The 19,593-nt window shown below is 38.4% G+C and overlaps 1 long non-coding RNA gene across 1 annotated transcript; it reads left to right on the top strand.

Moving 5' to 3' along the window:
- The first annotated feature begins 877 nt into the window (after positions 1-877).
- Positions 878-18,056, top strand: LOC121388208. The gene is made up of 2 exons (XR_005959948.1): positions 878-1,361; positions 17,764-18,056. It is a non-coding gene; the product is annotated as an uncharacterized LOC121388208 (long non-coding RNA).
- The last annotated feature ends 1,537 nt before the right edge of the window (positions 18,057-19,593 follow it).

The raw sequence follows: 19,593 nt of genomic DNA, 5'->3' as shown, positions 1-19,593 counted from the left end.
CCTCCCTCCCTCCCAGATGTTGAAATAACCATTTGTTAAACACCAAATAGCCGTAGCTTATAATATGTGCCGACGTGTCTTTTTTCCCATGTCACGACCTTTTTGAACTGACATTATACTGCAGCTGTAATGGATTTTTATCAATCTAATTCCACTCAAGTTTAGTTTTTTTTTTTTGTGGAGGTTTTTTTCTCGTTTTTTTGGAGGGGGGACTTGTACCGTGATACGAACCCAGTGCCTCCCAGGATTAAAGCCGATAGTTTAACTAATCACCGGTGTTGTGCTTTTGTTTTGTTTTGTTTTGTTTTTGTTGTTTGTTGTTGTTGTGGGTGTTTTGGGTTTTTTTTGTTTATTTATTTATTTTGTTGGGGTGTTAGTGCGTTTTTGTTTGTTTTGTTTTGTTTTAGTTTTTGGGGTTTTTTTGTTTTTCTTTTCTTTTCTTTTTATTTGTTGTTGTTTGTTGTTTTGGAGGTTGTTGTTTGTTTTGTTTTGTTGGGGTTTTTTGTTTGTTTTTTGTTGGGGGGTTTTGTTTGTTTTTGTTTTTGTTTTGTTTTGGGGGTTATTTTTTTTTTGGGGGGGGGAGGTCTGTTTGTGTATTTGTTTGTTTTTCTCTTTTCAAACATCAATTTCAAACTGTAAATAGGATAAAAGCCCATTACTCCGAACACCGTCTCCCACGATCAAACCTCGTTATACGGAGGGTAAGGTTACATCATTCATTTTTCATTTTTATTTCAAATTATTTTCGTGCTTATATCCAATTAAGGTTCAAGCACGCTGTCCTGGGCACACACCTCAGCTATCTGGGCTGTCTAACCAGGACAGTGGGTTAGTTGTTAGTTGTTAGTTGGTTAGTGAGAGAGAAGAGGGTGTAGTGGTCTTACACCTACCCATTGAGTCGTTAAAACTCGCTCTTGGTGGGGACCGGCACCGGGCTGCGAACCCAGTACCTACCAGCCGTATATGTCTGATGGCTTAACCACGAGACACTGCGTACTGGCTGACAAACGAATACACAAACAAACAACATGACCGACCGACATAATTTCTGTAGGCAGACAACAAATCGCGAACTCGCTCTGCGGAGCTGCGTTGGCCATTATTATCATATTCATATGGAGGTAACTGAATTACTAACTGTGCGGAGAGACCCGTGGGCAGTAGCGGCGTGGCGCGCAGATTGGTCTCTGATTGGTGTTGTTGGCGCGCGCGCTCGAGTGCCCCGGATAACTGGCTTTATGTCAACAAGTGAGCGCTAATCTATGCAGATGAACCTATCTACTGTCGAGATGAGTTGATTGATTGATTGATACCTGTCGTCCACCGAGGATGACCACATAGGAAAACGGGGCCCTTTTGAGGTTAGATGAATTACTACTAAATTAATAAATATTAGGATAATTGTTATTTTGGTGTACTAAATTATTAGTATGGGTGTACGAGTAGATGGGAGAAGAGTGGGGTGGATAGGAAAAGGGTAGAAGTGAATGGGGAAAGGGTGGGGGTGGATGGGGAAAGGGTAGGAGGGGATTGGGAAGGGGTGGATGTGGAATGGATAGGGGTGGTGTTTATGCGAGAACCCATCTTAGTGGGGAGGTTTAGGACTTTTCTGTCACAGTGACGCTAATCACCAACAATATCCATTGTCTCGGACAAACAGCAAGGCAACTGAACAGAGCGGCAAGGCCAGCGTGCTTGAACCTTAAATAGCTTTTACAAACAAAGAAACAAAACAAAACAAACAATAAAATAAAGCACAAAAATACCATCATTAATATTCGACCTTTTCAAAAATGTATCACTCAGGGGAGGTGGGGAGGATCATAATTATTTATTTACGTCTTATGTAAATATGCTGATATATTGTTTTCTATATGCATGCAATTTTATTCTCTGGATGGTGGGCCAACTGAGTTAAAAAGCACCGAATTGCATCATCGTTCAGATGGGAGGTAGGTGAGGTAGGGGTGGGGGGATGGGGCGTAGTTCGGTAGTAAAGCGCTCGGCTGATGCACGGTCGGTCTACGGTTAATCCCCGGTCGGTGGGCCCATTGGTCTATTACTCGTTCCAGCCAGTGCACCACATCTTGTGTAGATGTAGTTTACAGACGTCTCCGTCGTTTTTGCCTGATTGCGAAGACTTGCTTCAGCGCTGGGTGGGAAGGTTGGGTTAGTTAACCAACCTACGCACCCCGACCCCCGTCTAATATGCTTATGCCCCGTCTGATATGCTTATGCCCCGTCTAATATGCTTATGCCCCGTCTGATATGCTTATGCCCCGTCTAATATGCTTATGCCCCGTCTAATATGCTTATGCCCCGTCTAATATGCTTATGCCCCGTCTAATATGCTTATGCTCCGGCGATGTGTCCGGCTGAGAAATCATTCAGCGTCTTCATTCATTCATTTCAACTTATTTTCGTGCTTATATCCAATTAAGGTTAAAGCACGCTGTCCTGGGCACACACACCTCGGCTATATGGGCTGTCTGTCCAGGACAGTGGGTTAGTTGTTAGTTGATTAGTGAGACAGAAGAGGGTATAGTGGCCTTACACCTACCCATTGAGCCATTAAAAACTCGCTCTGGGTTGGAGCCGATACCGGTCTGCGAACACTGTACCTACCAGCTTGGAATCCGATGGCTTAACCATTGCGCCACCGAGGCCGGTAGACATACATACATACAGAAATACTTTTGAACCTGACCCTGTATACATATACGTACATGCATACAGATTAAAAACCTAAAATATACATAGCTGTCCGAGTATGGATATCGGTGAGCGCATACAGGCCCGGACATAACCTAAAATACCTCAGGATGATTCACTTAAAAATATTCTGTTCTGGGCAAACACCTCAGCTATCTGGGCTGTCTGTCCATGACAGTGGGTTAGTTATTAGTTGGTTAGTGGTTAGTCAGAGAGAAGGGGGGTTGTAGTGGTCTCACACCAACCCACTGAGCCTTTAAGCACTCGCTTTGGGTTGGAGCCGGTACCGGGCTGCGAACCCTGTACCTACCAGCCTTATGTCTGATGGCTTAGCCACTGCGTCGGTCTGCGTCATCATATTGAATAACACGAATCTGTTACAGAATTCAGATGAGACCCGCGAATTTTAAAAGCATTGCGACCCGATGGAATAGTCGAGAGAAAATGGAGGAAGTATTCGTGTCAGTTATTAGGGATACTTAGAAGTTTATTTCTAGATATTGTAATTTATAGTTTTTGACTGCAAAAAAAAAAAATTATCAATCTTTTCTTAAACACTCTCCTTTGATTTCGTTCTGACATTGATGAAAAAAAAAATGGGCCTAGCAGTATATTCATGAAATTATAAAGTACACTGCTACGGCTTCTCGGCAAATTGCACGCCCAGGGAAGTGACTGGGCATGCACGTGAAAGCCTTAGAAATGAATCGAGGATGGAGAAAACGAATTATAGTTCATCTGCCATTTTAATACAGTATTGGCTTCTAGGCGAATTACTTCGTAGGAAATCACTTTCCATACATTAATATGGACGGTAATTAAGCGCAGCATGGTAAAAGTACCAGTCCTCCTGATGAGACCCGTCATGCGATATGTCAACTACCTTGATGGACCTTGTAACAGTCGAATCAGGTACAAACGCGACTCAAATTCCATCTACTTTTCTGTCGTCTACAGGAGCCATTGTAATTATAGATTGTCGATATACAGGCAGTCATGGACTTTAAAAAAAAATGTTTAACCGATTTTTCCTTCACCAATCACGCCGTTGATCTCTGACCTACATAGACAATGTATAATCCGAGTTGTTTACCCAGGATAGCGTGCTTGAACCATCACAACAATAGTTAAATTTTCGTTCAGTAGCTTAGATGCATACTAAATAAGAACGACATGACCATATCTGTCGTATAGCTTAAAATAGCGCGGGGGGGGGGGGGGGGCGGCATTACAAATAATCAGTGCCCAGTGTTATATGAGACACCTTTTAACTAAATAGCCAGATATCTTTTATATGTACCATCTCATAGACAGGATAGCACATACCACGGCCCTTTGACATAAGTTTCGTTGTGACATAGTAATTTAGGTTTTTCTCCAAATAGACAAAAATGGAGGGGTTTTTTATTTTTATTATCGGGGTGGGGTACTTCCCCCATCTCCCTCACTCTGGGTGCAGTTCTGGAAAATGACGGCTCTAGGGTGGGTGTGCATCGTGTAGCATTGGACTTTGGACTTTGCTCAATTCCTCCACAGCGGAGCGTTGCTGTAGAAAAGAGCATTGCGATGTTTATGGTCATTTGGAAGAAGAGTTATTAGGAATGACATCGCCAGCAGATTAATTTGTGTTTGATATGCAAACAGTAATCTCGACGACGAGACCCGCCACAAACCCAAACCTCTATTGTCCAACATGGCGGAGGAAATCTATAAATCGCGGTCTAAAAGACCGACCGCTCGCTCCGTGTTCCTGGGTCAACATCCACCTTTGAAACCCCAGTCGGGTTTTTTCGCCACCATCACGCGCAGATGACGACTTCTGTGTTTGTTTCATTTATTCAAATTTTGTATCTCTATGCCTCTCTGAAAGATTCCGGCAAAAGCCGCTTCCTGCTCAAGATTGATGGTCGTTTAATGCACTGGTAACGGTTCGCGTGGAGATCGGAGAGCTGCCGACACATAAAAGGACGACCACCACACAAAATGATTATTCGAAATCATTTTCAGAAGCTTTCGCGATCTGTGTTTTCAAACGGAAGGTCGTATGACAAGAGTGACATGTTTTAATTTGGAAACTAGAAGACTCGCAAACCCGCTCTGACATTATAATTAGCTACAGGGCAAGTGGAAGGGTCTCGAGGACGGTAACGAGAGAAATGCTGTTAAAATAAGAAACTCGCCGCCGTCATAATTTCCACTCCTGCTTTTCTTATCCAGTATTGTCACGTGACCTTTTTGTTCCGGAGAAACACACAAAAAAGCGGTTAGACGATTCCTGCTATTTCCTTATAACAGAAGTATCTTTTCAAAGCCGCGATCTCGAGAATTAATGTAAATGCTTTCTTAAAATATCCGCCAAATGTTCCATCGCTTCATGACAGATGAAATTTGAAAACGGTTTGGTTCCCTTTGTTGAGATGCGGCGCATGTTTGGGAATGGATAACGTTTCACTAACGGCAATATTATGATGCCCTTTCAATAGATAATCTTGAAAGAAAAAAATCGCATATCTTTCGATGATAGAAGCCAGCAGGCATTAATGTTTCTCATCGGTCGGCCAGATCAACGCGATAAGCCGCAAACGCTGGGCCGTGGACCTGCATTATTTGATTGGAAAATGTCAGACATGCAACAATAACGTTACAACAATTGATCTTATATACTTCTCACCTTTACTGGATGCAGTGGTGCACTCTGACAAACAAACAAAAATATGTTTTAGTCATAACAAATGTGATAGGAGTATATATGTGTATGCTGCCGTTATATATTTAGGTTAATAGTTCTACGATGAATCTATCTGTAGTGTAAATAGTGTATTAGATTCTGTATGCTTTCAAAGGTAATAAATTACGAAAGAAACCATTTTTAACGGATATTTATCATGGTATATCAAACAATCTTTTTGTTGTTGTTGTTGTTGTTGTTGTAATCTGCATAAGGCTGATAGGTACTGTGATCGCAGCCCAGTACCGACGTGCTTGAACCGTATTGAGTATGAGTAAGAAACTAAATTAAAATGAATGAATAAACACTAGTATAAACGTGAATGAATGTATTTTGTATTTTCACTGCATAAAATACACTGGTACTATTTTATCAATCGAGGGTGTCATATTTGATTAATTTACAGCGTAACACACCCGGAAATTTATCGTTCATTGAGGCGGCAACCATTCCTGGACTCTAAATTCGGGGTTGTAAATGTGTCGACTTTCAGAAAACGTTTACAGTTTGATCTTTTTTTTTCACACAACTTATAAACAAATTTATAGGCCAAGAGATATCCAGAAACGTTGATACAATAGGAACGCGGCACTTGTTACATGTTGTAAGATAAATAGACATTTAAACATAGACTGTTCCTGTTTATAAAATCGCGTTTATTTCGAGTGCTCTACCTTCCGACAGGTTCTCTTATCAATAAGTTAGAAATGTTGTTCGCGAGCGAGTGTACGCGTGAATCCTGGGCGCCCAGCCAGCTCAATTTGCTATACAAAGTGTACTCACTTATAACCATCCTCCATATCAGATTTATACGTCAGTGTTAAAGGCTTTTTACGGGAATGGCGCACAAGAGAGAAACAACATTAGAAATAGTTTAAATTGTAAAAATGCCAATTAAAAATTGATTAACGTGTCAGTTGATGTTGCTAACAATGTTGTAGTCGCTGTTACGTACTTGCTGGTGCGTCAGGGAAAACGAAAAAGAAACGTGTTTATTTAAAACATTAATCGTGGACAATATTTTGGAACTAATATTTTTATATTATGTCTCTTTTGAAGTGAAAAGTGAATAGATTTTTGTTCAGTCATTGTGAAACTTTGAGGCTGCAGGCGCGTGTGCAGAGGGTGGATCTCGGGGGTCGACACTTTTCTGTAAACTGCTACAATTCCAGAACACGCCTAGACTGCCCATTTAAAACTTGATATTTAAAAACGATTTTATCATGGGCATGTATATGCATTAAAAACAAACAAACAAACAAAGACAACTTAAAACGTCCAGCAAATCTAGACATTTGATTAAAGTTTATTAAAAGGGACACACCCTAGTTACGTTTATTTGTTAACCATTACGGCGTTGTTTTTCGCTATTAAACCCCATTTTTCACAAATAAAATTGCACTTTACTTTTATTATTATTTAGAATACACATTTCCATTCACCTGAAGTGCTTTTTGGTAATCCTGATGTTTGTAAAACCACGAAATGCATTTTTTGCATTTTTTCACAAAACGTGTTGTCGAGAAAAAAACGTTAAGCAAGCGAGGTCCAATCTATTTTTAATGTCACAGACGTTAGTATATCACGTGACCGTTATCATTTTGGTTCGGTTTGTTTTCTCGTGCACGGTTCGCGCAATCAACACCCGATTTGTTGTTGTTCATTTGTGAAATTTTTCTTCACAGTTCGTGAACATTTTCAGTAACAATAAAGTTCAGACAAGTAAGTGTCTCAATACAAAACGTTACTAAACCCTTAAAACCAATAATTTTGCTAAGTCTTACGATATCTGGAGAGGGGATACAACCAGGACAGACAGTTGGAACATGTCCAGGAGAGGTGAAACGAACGCACCCCAAGTCTGTGAAATTTGTCGTGACGTAGGCATTGTTGTGTTTCTACCGGTGACATCAGAATACTAACTTTCAAAATTATTTCAAGCAATTGGGACATGGGGATTCCCATGGTATTTATCGATATAAAACCTGCTTTTTCACTCCATTTGATAAAAACGTGATCTAAGTGTGTTACAGGTTTGTAGTTTAACCAAATTATAATGTATTTTCGCTGGATGGAACTAGGGTGTGCGGCTTTAAGGCAAGCGTGTGTAATATTTGGAATGAATGAATGAATGTTTAACGACACCCCAGCACGAAAAATACATGGGCTATTGGGTGTCAAACTATGGTAATGCAAACAAATAAGGTGATGATTAACATCAATATAAAAATTCAAGATTTAAATAAAAACAGTATAAAGAACTCTGCAAAAATAAAAATATCACAGATAGATACTGACTTTTACTCAAAATTTCAATTTGTGCTGTATTGGCCATTCTCAAAGAGAATGTTACACCCCTGCACCACGGTGAGGTTACAGCACGCGCAGGGGTGTAATATTCAGGGCCGTAGCTAGCGGGGGGAGGGGCAGATGCCCCCCCCCCCCCGGAAAAAATTTCCGGAAAGTGTTAAAGAACTTAAAGAAAATTCTCTTCTTAACTGTTTAAGGAATTTTAGACTATTAACTACTCAATCCTAGCTACGGCCCTGATATTTGGAACAGCCATAATTATTTTATAGGGACAGATATTTTAATAACTAAATACACTTTGAAATTCGAAATTTAAAACAGCGTTAAACGAGGGAAGGAATTTAGATTGCTTATCGGAAGCATTACTGAGTAGCCTCGGTTTATCAAGTTCTGTCACGCGCTGGCTGCATAACAGACGCATCGTTTAGCGGTTAGCGAGACTATGCAACTGGCGAGAAGTGCCGAGCAATTCAGATAGGTTGTTCAATTAATTACCGGCGCGGCTCACGGTACCACCCCCTTATCAGGAAGGTAATTGGTAGAAAAATTATTTCCAGTTTACAGAAAACGTCTGAATGTTGAACTCTGCGCTCCACTAATGCGTTTTGCGTTAGTTAACATGCAGCGTAGCAGCTTCCCACTAACGCGACCAGAACCAGTCGATTAAAACTGATACCTCAATTGTACACAGTTCCCACTTTTATTGGCGTCTGTGCCGCTTTTGCATTGATAACTCCGAGAAGAATCCAGATAATTTTTTTCTCTCTACCATTTTCGACAGCAGCTTTACTACGTTTGTTTGCTGTATCAATACATCTTGATGATGTGTTTTCGACAACACCCTAATTCGATCACTGAGAGAACTCCGGTATGTCGGCATCTCAAAGAGATTGCTCTGCGTTTTCCCTCCATTGTTAAGAGGTATCTGACTAATAGACCCTTGTTAACGACTAAAATTACTTATTAAAGTAATTTTCTTCTTTAGAATATCAGTTTCTATATATCATGTCATTTCAACTTATTATCGTGCTTTATATATCCAATTACGGTTCAAGCACGCTGTCCTGGGCACACACACCTCAGCTACCTGGGCTGTTTGTAAAAGGCAGTGGGTTAGTTGTTGATTGTTAGTGGTTAGTGAGAGAGAGAGAGAGAGAGAGAGAGAGAGAGAGAGAGAGAGAGAGAGAGAGAGAAGAGGGTGTAGTGGTCTTACACCTACCCACTGAGTCGTTAAAATTCGCTCTGGGTGGGAGCCGGTACCAGGCAGCGAGCCCAGTACACAGTGTCTATATATCATTTCATTTCAACTTATTTTCGTGCTTATATCCAATTAAGGTTCAAGCACGCTGTCCCGGGCACACACCTTAGCTATCTGGGCTGTCTGTCCAAGACAGTGGGTTAGTTGTTAGTTGTTAGTGGTTAGTGAGAGAGAAGAGGGTGTAGTGGTCTTACACCTACCCATTGAGTCGTTAAAATTCGCTCTGCGTGGGAGCCGGTACCAGGCAGCGAGCCCAGTACACAGTGTTTATATATCATTTCATTTCAACTTATTTTCGTGCTTATATCCAATTAAGGTTCAAGCACGCTGTCCCGGGCACACACCTTAGCTATCTGGGCTGTCTGTCCAAGACAGTGGGTTAGTTGTTAATTGTTAGTGGTTATTGGGAGAGAGGAGGGTGTAGTGGTCTTACACCTACCCATTGAGTCGTTAAAATTCGCTCTGCGTGGGAGCTGGTACCAGACTGTGAGCCCTGTACCTACCAGCCTTATGTCCGATGGCCTAACCACGATACCACCGAGGCCGGTCTCTATATATCAAAAACATTTTTGATTGTCCTAATGGTTGTATTAGCTGGAGATTCATTTCTATTTTCTACTCTGAACTACAAAACAGTTATCGTGACTAAAATCCTATCATAAGAACAACAACAGGAAAACAACGAGAAAAAAAAAAAAACGTTTCATACATATACATGTATGTGCATCTTCAAGAGGCTCTTGTTGGCTTTTATTTTGAGCTCCTGTCTTTAAAGTCCAGACTTTAACGTCATGGCAACGCCATTCAAATAACATTACGTTAAAGACTTTAACGCAACGCTATTTGAATGGCGTTGCCATGGCGTTAAAGTCTTGACTTTATTAAAGTCTAGACTTTAAGGTTTATAAGCACAGGGCCTGGTCTTGCTGACAACCTGGGTCTTTTTAACAGGGAATGGTGAATGGTGTATCTCCGTCCAAGGAAGAGTCAAAAGGGCAAATTTAGACGTACGAATTATTGGGAGGTGAAATGACGCTTAGGTTTCTACAAACATTAGAACGACCAGGGCCCGTGCTTATAAAACTTAAAGTTTAGACTTTAATAAAGTCCAGACTTTAACGTAATGCTATTTGAATGGCGTTGCTATGACGTTAAAGTGTGGACTTTATTAAAGTCTAGACTTTAAGGTTTATAAGCACGGGGCCTGAAACTCACTGAATAAATAGATACTAATATTCAAAACGAAAACCATAATGTATTTAACATGTACTTTAATTGATTTAAAAAGGTTCTGTCAGTGTGAAAGATGTTACCATGGCAGCAAACTGAAAAGATGGGCGGGACATAGCCTGGTGGTAAAGTGGTCGCCTGATGCGCGGTTGGATAGGATTAATCGCTGTCTGTGCGCCCATTTGGCTATTTCTCGCTCCAGCAAGTCGTGGTATGTATTATCCTGTCTGTGGATGGTGCATATAAAATATCCTTTTGCTACTAATGGAAACAAAAATATAGCGGAAATCCTCTCTAAGACTATATGTCAAAAGTTTGACATCCAATAGCTGACGATTAATAAATCAATGAGCTCTAGTTGTGTCGTTAAAAAAAAAAAAAAAAAAACTGAAGGGAGTCTCTTTAAGAGTTTTGGCGCGGAACACCAGCGGCCACTTCTGCCGGTTTCGTGGCCATGACGCTGATCTCAACTGACGCCGTACGACATAGACGTATCCAGGAAAAGAAATAATTTACAATTGTCAAGATTAAAAATTAATGCAAAGGAATACGAAAGAATTTCCAAGTGATGGGGCTAATTCAATTTGGTCCTTTCTGAAGTGACTTGGGCCAATACAACTCGATATTCTTTTCAAACTTTACAGGATGTTTCCCCCGATTCAGACAGCTCCGGTTTCTTATCATTTCGTCGACGTCCCAATTGCGACTAATACCAGAAATTGAATTTCTTGGTAGTTCCGATTGACTTTGGTAACTTAATATGTGCCCTTTTCGAGCGGATTCGAACACTTCCGATATGAAGGGTGTGATCCGCTCCGTATCCCTCCGCCGTCGTGTAGTCCAGCGCATCAAAGCCGTCTGCTTAATGACGAGGCATCTTTGATCGCGGGCCGAGGGAACCGGCCATAAAATACGACGAGTTTTCTATCTCAGGAAAGCCCTGGCCCGTAACACTAGGCACTTTATTAATTATAGGTTAATCGAGGGTCAGGACAAACCATGGCGGGATAACATCACCGATTTAATGAAACGTAAAAAAAACGTTTTCATGCACTATGGTCTGTTGTATATATTTTTCTTTTCTTTTTTTTCTTTCTCTTTTTTTAACTTAAAGCAGAACCCGGTAACGGCAATGGTGGTAAAACTTCAAATATAAATTCAAAAGCCGTAATTAGGGGAGGAGGGGGCGTGGGAGCAAGTTACGAATGGAGAGTTTTTAAAATGTCTAAGTTTTAAAAACCTTTAATGATTTTTTTAAAAACAAATGTAGCCTATTATTTTGTATTATATATATGTAAACCTGTTTTGTATTATATATATGTAAACCTGTTTTGTATTATATATATGTAAACCTGTTTTGTATTATATATATGTAAACCTGTTTTGTATTATATATATGTAAACCTGTTTTGTATTATATATATATATATGTATACCTGTTTTGTATTATATATATGTATACCTGTTTTGTATTATATATATGTATACCTGTTTTGTATTATATATATGTATACCTGTTTTGTATATATATATATACCTGTTTTGTATATATATGTTTTGTTTTATTTATATATGTAAACCTGTTTTGTATTATATATATGTAAACCTGTTTTGTATTATATATATATATACCTGTTTTGTATTATATATATATATATATATATATACCTGTTTTTGTATTATGTATATGTTATGTGTACCTGTTTTGTATATATATATATATATATTTGTTAAGTTAGTGCAGCAATATCTTTTGGTGTTACTATACGTTTTACATTTGTTTGTTAAGTAAGAAATACCTGACTTTTTTGTCGAAACATTATATATAAGTATACCTGTTTTGTTTATTATGAATATATGAAAAAAAAACCTCTTTTCTGTCGGGATAGCCCAGTGGTACAGCGTTCGCTAGTTGCTGGTCGGTCTATATGGGCCCATTGGGCTATTTCTCGTCAGTGCACCATGGCCTGTTTGTGCTATCCTTAACCTGTGGGATGGTGCATATAAAAGATCCCTTGCTGCTAATGGAAAAAAAAAAGAGTGTCAATATCTGTGTGGTTCTTAACCATATGTCCGACGCCATATAACCGTAAATATATGTATGAGTGTGCCGTTTTGTTCCTTCTTTAAATTCTGTTTCCTTCACGGTTTTGATCAAATCATTCTGAACCTTTGTGCAGGGTTATCCTGCGGCACTCCACAGAATATTAGAATAGACTACTGTTATAAGGTCATAATTTCGTTTAAACCTTTGAATATTTTTAAATCTATTTCTACAGTCTGTATAGAAATGTATTGAAACTTAGTACTAGCTTATATCATTTTCAAGTCAAATTTTGTTTTGAAATTTACATAATAATGCGAGTTCAACGTTGCAAATTTTATACTACATATCTTTTCCTATTATTATTTTGCAAATTTTATACTACATATCTTTTCCTATTATTATTTACATAAAATCATTCTGACAGTTGTTCAGAAATATCAACAGGAAACCACCAGAAAACAATCCTGAGATTTTTATTATTAAATCAATTGTAATAAATTTTTAAAACTTCAAAACTCTTTGTGTATTGATATACATGGACAATGTATATAATATATGTTATTTTCCGCTGTCTGTGAACAATATTAAAGTTTGTATATAACATGTGCATCTGTTTTATGCCTATTAATTGTATGTTTATGGCACACACACACACACACACACACACACACACACACACAGGGAGAGAGAGAGAGAGAGGGGGAGACACACACACACACACACACAAACACACACAGAGACGCGCGCGCGCGCACACACACACACACACACACACACACACAAGCGTACGCACATATACACACACAAGCGCGCGAACACGCACATGTATACATACTTACATGTGCATATCTGTTTTATACCTATGAACTATCTGTCTATCTAACTATCTAACTATCTATCTGTCTGTCTGTCTGTCTGTCTGTCTGTCTGTGTGTCTATCTATCTATCTATCTATCTATCTATCTGTCTGTCTGTGTCTATCTGTGTCTATATGTGTATATCTATCCATCCATCCATCCATCCGTCCGTCCATCCATCCATCTATCTATTTAAAATTATGTTCTCTCAAGGTTTCTTGAATTGTTCTGAAACTTGTTACAAGGATATATTTAGATTACTATTTAGAATGTTAATGACTTTTTTGAAAATTCAAATTTATGTTTACCATTAGAAAATTCTAAATGGTTAATGAAATAGCCGGGCCTGACCACGTCGAAAGACCTCTTGTTTAAAATAAGACGCTGCGATTCGGAAGTTTGTAAATTACACGCAGGTATTGTGTTACTGGAAAACCATTTTCTCGCAAGATTTTCAATTGTAGTTTAAGTGCATTTTAAACTAAATTAGTTGATGAAGTAACACGAGATTTTGTATTGATTTGATCTAGTAGTTGAATTATTGCACAGTATAGAGACGGCAGTGCAGTTGAACCGACAGGTCGTGGAACGGTGAGGACATAAATTCGGTCTCGGAGAGGAAACAGCAACAGAAGAAAGAAAACGAAAACACAGCACAGAAAAATAACAGAATTTATGAATGATAAAAATATAATAATATGATTTTAATGTAATAGATCAGACAATATATATATATATATATATATATATATATATATATATATAGAGAGAGAGAGAGAGAGAGAGAGAGAGAGAGAGAGAGAGAGAGAGAGAGAGAGAGAGAGAGAGAGAGAAATAAAAACAGATGTATACATTTATATAGGCAGATGGATAGGTAGGTATGTAGGTTGGTAGGTAGGTAGGTAAATAAAAAGACAGGCAGGCAGTCAGACATAGATAGACAGACAGACATACGGATATAGATAAGACAAGTCTTTTTAAATCAGTGACCCCCCCCCTCTCTCTCTCTCTCTCTCTCCCCCCCTCTCTCTCTCTCTCTCTCTCTCTCTCTCTCTTCTCTCTCTCTCTCTCTCTCTCTCTCTCTCTCTCTCTCTCTCTCTCTCTCTCTCTCTCTCTCTCTCTCTCTCTCTCTCTCTCTCTCTCTCACCAAAGAAAAAAAAGAAGTCAACTACGGCCATGTATTTGTTTCCATATTTGCCAATGAATCTGTCATACACCTGTGGAACGAGTTTTTGATGAACTGTGACTCTCAATCAAAGGGGTTAGGTTAAGAATTTCTCTCAAAAGGTTCAAACAAAAGTGTTTTCTCGGAAAGACCCGCTCACATTATTAACAAAACAGACCAAATTGGCCTGGCGGATTTTTTTTTTCAATGATGTATCTTTAACGCTGCGATGATTTGTGCGCAGCGAGGCGACAGAGCGCCCTCTGGTGCCGGCGGTGGGTGTCACGTAGATGTTAACGCTTCACAAGACGTTGATTCCATTTTGTCATCGAATCATAACAGCACCACGTCGTTCGCTTCCTGCAGAAAACCTGAAAACGTCATCAAAATATCAAACGATCGAAGAAATAATTGACACTTGAATTTCCGATAGTTGATCAATGGCATACTAGAACTCTTCTAATCGGGAGGCGAGATTATGGCTTCGCCATCTTGACAGAAAAGAGCCATTGTTTAACTCTTGTCAAATTACTGTCGTTGTACGGATTCGTCATATGCGACTGTAAAAAAAGACGACAATATAAATGTTCCCAGACATAAAGGTCATCGGTTCGTGTTTAGGGTTTTATTGGCAGCTGGTTATGACAATATAACTTAGGTTCATCGACGTAGCTGACGGGGGTTCAAGCACGTTGTTTTTTGCTCGCAGCGCGGTTGTCCGTTAAGGAATAGCTGGTGTAAAAAAAATGAGGTGCAAGTAATGAGTAGCGAATCCAGCAATATTTTGGAAGAGAAGCTTCAGAACAGATCTACGTCTTTTGGGAGGATGGGTGTGTGGATTTTATTTTGTGTGTTTTATTTCTTGCTGTGGGTTTCTTTTTGGTGGTGTTAAATGATTTTGTTTATTTCCTTGTTTTTTGTTGTTGTTTTAATTGATATGCCATAAAGTTTATGACATAGATATATGACAATATGATAAATGTTACTAGCTTATCATCATCATCATCATCACCATCATCATCATCATCATCACCATCTTCATAATCATCGTCATCACATCAACATCATCATTATCATCTTCTTCATCATCATCATCATCACCATTATCATTATCATCACCATCATCATCATCACCATCATCATTATCATCACCATCATCATCACCATCATCATCATCATTATTATCATAAAAATCACCATCATCGTCGTCGTCACCATTAGCATTATTATCATCGTCGTTATTGTGGTTGATGTTGGTGCTATTGTTTTTGTTCATTGATTAACAGCAGACCGGCCTCGGTGGCGTCGTGGTAGGTCATCGGTCTACATGCCGGTAGGTACTGGGTTCGGATCCCAGTCGAGGCATGGGATTTTTAATCCAGATACCGACTCCAAACCCTGAGTGAGTGCTCTGCAAGGCTCAATGGGTAGGTGTAAACCACTTGCACCGACAAGTGATCCATAACTGGTTCAACAAAGGCCATGGTTTGTGCTATCCTGCTTGTGGGAAGTGCAAATAAAAGATCCCTTGCTGCTAATCGGAAGAGTAGCCCATGTAGTGGCGACAGCGGGTTTCCTCTCAAAATCTGTGTGGTCCTTAACCATATGTCTGACGCCATATAACCGTAAATAAAATGTGTTGAGAGCGTCGTTAAATAAAACATTTCTTTCTTTCTTTGATTAACAGCAGCAATGTGATTGGTGTATATTTTAATGGTAGGGTGCCATAATGCCATGGCCTCTAATACACCAGCACTGGTAGGAACGTGGGATAACCAAGAATGGGTGATCCCTCAACCCCTGAGATCTAAAGATAAGCAGTTTTACTGAGATCTAAAGACTGGTAGTTTTACTGAGATCTAAAGACTGGTAGTTTTACTGAGATCTGAAGACAGGCAGTTTTACTGAGATCTGAAGACAGGCAGTTTTAATACCGCGATCCATCAGGATTCTAATGCAATTCAAACAATACTAATTGTTCAAAAAGTCCACAACTCTAAATAATTTATACATAAATTAATGTTTAAGCATTAATATAATATGGCTCCTATAACTTATAAAGGTTTACATATGAATCTTATGACGATCCAGATATGAATCTAATGATCTCGATGTGAATCTTATGATGATCTAGATATAAATCTTATGGTGATCTAGATATAAATCTAATGATGATCTAGATATGAATCTTATGTTGATCTAGACATGAATCTTATGATGATCTAGATATGAATCTTATGAAGATCTAGATACGAATCTAATGATGATCCAGATATGAATCTTATGATGATCCAGATATGAATCTAATGATGATTTAGATATGAATCTTATGATGATCTACATACGAATCTAATGATGATCCCGATATGAATCTTATGATGATCTAGATATGAATCTTATGATGATCTAGATATGAATCTTATGGTGATCTAGATACGAATCTAATGATGATCTAGATATGAATCATATGATGATTTAGATATGATCTTATGAAGATCTAGATACGAATCCTATGATGACCTAGATATGAATCTTATGATGATTTAGATACGAATCTAATGATGATATAGATACGAATCTTGTGATGATTTAGACAATAAACGTATGATGATTTAAATATCAACTTTATGGTGACCTAAAGATAATCTAGGTAATGCATCTTCTGATGTCCTAGCTTTGATTAATTATGATCGTCTGTGATTCTTATGGTGACCTACCTACGAGTATGAGTCTGATGACTAATTCTGAGCCAGCTATAATGTTGCTTTGGAACGTTCTACGATGCTTATGCTCACCCGTGGATAGCAACGGCAGTTTAGAAAGTTTTTGTTTTTTTAACGACACAACTAGAACACATTGGGTTTATGAACCATTGGCTACTGGGTGTCAGTGATACGGTGATTCGACAATGGTCAAACGTATGATGAATCAACGATAAGATGTTTGTTAGGACTTGACTTTCATGATGAAAAACCTGTATCGTGATGCTTACTGTTGCGGGAGATATAACGATTCACTTCACATTCATTCTAGACTGATTCAGCCTTAGTGGGATTATGATTCACTGATTCAGTAATGGGAAGGAAGGAAGGAAGGAAATATTTTATTTAACGACGCACTCAACACATATGTTTACGGTTATATGGCGTCAGACATAGGTTAAGGACCACACAGATATTGAGAGAGGAAACCCGCTATTGCCACTTCATGGGCTACTCTTTTCGATTAGCAGCAAGGGATCTTTTATATGCAACATCCCACAGACAGGATAACATATACCACGGCCTTTGATATATCAGTCGTGGTGCACTGGCTGGAGCGAGAAATAGCCCAACGGGCCCACCGACGGGGATCGACCCTAGACCGTCCGCGCATCACGTTAACGCTTTCAGTAATGGGAGAGACAGCAATTCCTCGAATCGAACCAGATTAATTGCGATTAATTATTGATTTCAGACTGATTGACCATTGATGGACCTACGATTCGGCGATTCTAAAGCTTCACTCGGCAATGGTGGACATATGATGAGCTATGTATGGTGGACACGAACTAAACCTCTGTTGTCACAAATGGAAGTCGTGTTGTATTAGAGATATTTGTTAATTAACAAGCGGCCCATACACAGTGCTGACCTCCGAACAAACACCAACAAACACTCACGCTACAGACAGTGGACACGTTTACATAGCACGTCAAACTGGCGCCAATGGACAACAGTTACATTAATAAACATCATTGTTGGACGTTTTATCTCAATTTTGTCCTTTTGTTTACTTTTTAGCTTTCGGTTTAATTATTGTTATCTCTGGGAATAATATCTGTTATAAAATTATGTTTAGGTTATCGGATTTTGGGTGGGGGTTTTAATATAAATTAATTCAAATATACCATGGGTTTTTACTATTTTCTTTTGTTTAATTAATACAAATAAAAAAAATTCCTTTTTGTAAAAAATATATTGAACAAAAAATGGATTTGCAAATAAAAAATATATTTTAAATACTCTTAAATAATAACATATTATGTCATTTGGTAATATGACGTAATTCTTATTTAAATATTTTCATTAACATTAATTGTTTTCGATATCGTGTGTAAGCGGTGCAGTTTCTAACAACACGTAATTTAATATTCACAGTATTAAGAAATGAATTCGTAACAATGTTGTGTTTCTTTCCCCTTTTTGTATATAAGTAAATAACATTTACGAACTTACGAAATATATCTTCAGAGGATATTTTAAAATAATATTTTGTTGTCTTCTCTCTGTTTTTTTATATGTATCTGATCACCTGAAGTCTGCATTTTCATATCATTCTCTTTATTTCGAGTTTTATTTTTTTAAATTTAAAAGTGTATTATTTCTTAACGATTTCAATTATTTACAACATATAGAAACGTATACATTTCAGTATTATTTATATTTGGTATCATTTCGTTTTTGTATTAAATTCCAAACTGATATTACTCGTTATACATCTTATTAAACTGAATACGTCACATTATAAACAGTATTTTATATATTTATATATATATAATTATAAGCAGAATTTACTTCGATAGTAAGTTCACACTATGGAATGTATAACAGTAGATGCACGTAGAAGACATTATTTTACTAAAGGATTGTCTGTTATTTCGTTTACGTTCATCGGGGTATGCACACACAAAAAATCACCCGCAAACTGTGTGAATTGGCGAAGCCGTTCTCACGTAAGTTTGCGGATGATTTTTTTTTTTTTTCATACCCTGAGCCAATGCTTATAAAACTCTATCTCTAATGACGTCACACACATACAATGTTTATGGCATTAGTGTCTCAGACTCTGAGTCTAGACTAAACGTTTTATAAGCACCAGGCTAGATGAAATAACAGACAATACTTATAATTAAATTAGAATCATACTTGCTAAGAATAACACTAAAACTTCATACTTTATTTTGAAATATTTTTGGTCCATAAAAAATAACGCCCAATAAGACAACTTGCCCATATAAAACGTTGCATAACGACGTAATTTATAAAATTGAACAAACTCCCGTTGCTACGTCTGGACCAATAGGATGACGTTACATTGTTATGAATGTAACGGGAATTTTATTATATACATATACGTATCCAATGCTCCAGAAATGATCTGATGGAAGTGGTGGTGGTGGTGGTGGGGTGGGGGGGGGGGGGGGGGCGGTGTCTTTCAACTATTTAGCACCCACACAAATTCAATTACTTCACACCAAGAGTCTCACTGAACGATTTTTCGCACACATATACACACACACACACA

This window comes from Gigantopelta aegis, chromosome 14, assembly GCF_016097555.1.
Source record: "Gigantopelta aegis isolate Gae_Host chromosome 14, Gae_host_genome, whole genome shotgun sequence".
Lineage (NCBI taxonomy): Eukaryota > Metazoa > Mollusca > Gastropoda > Neomphalida > Peltospiridae > Gigantopelta > Gigantopelta aegis.
Note: the sequence above shows the minus strand (reverse complement) of the source record. Positions and strands in the feature narration are given on the sequence as shown.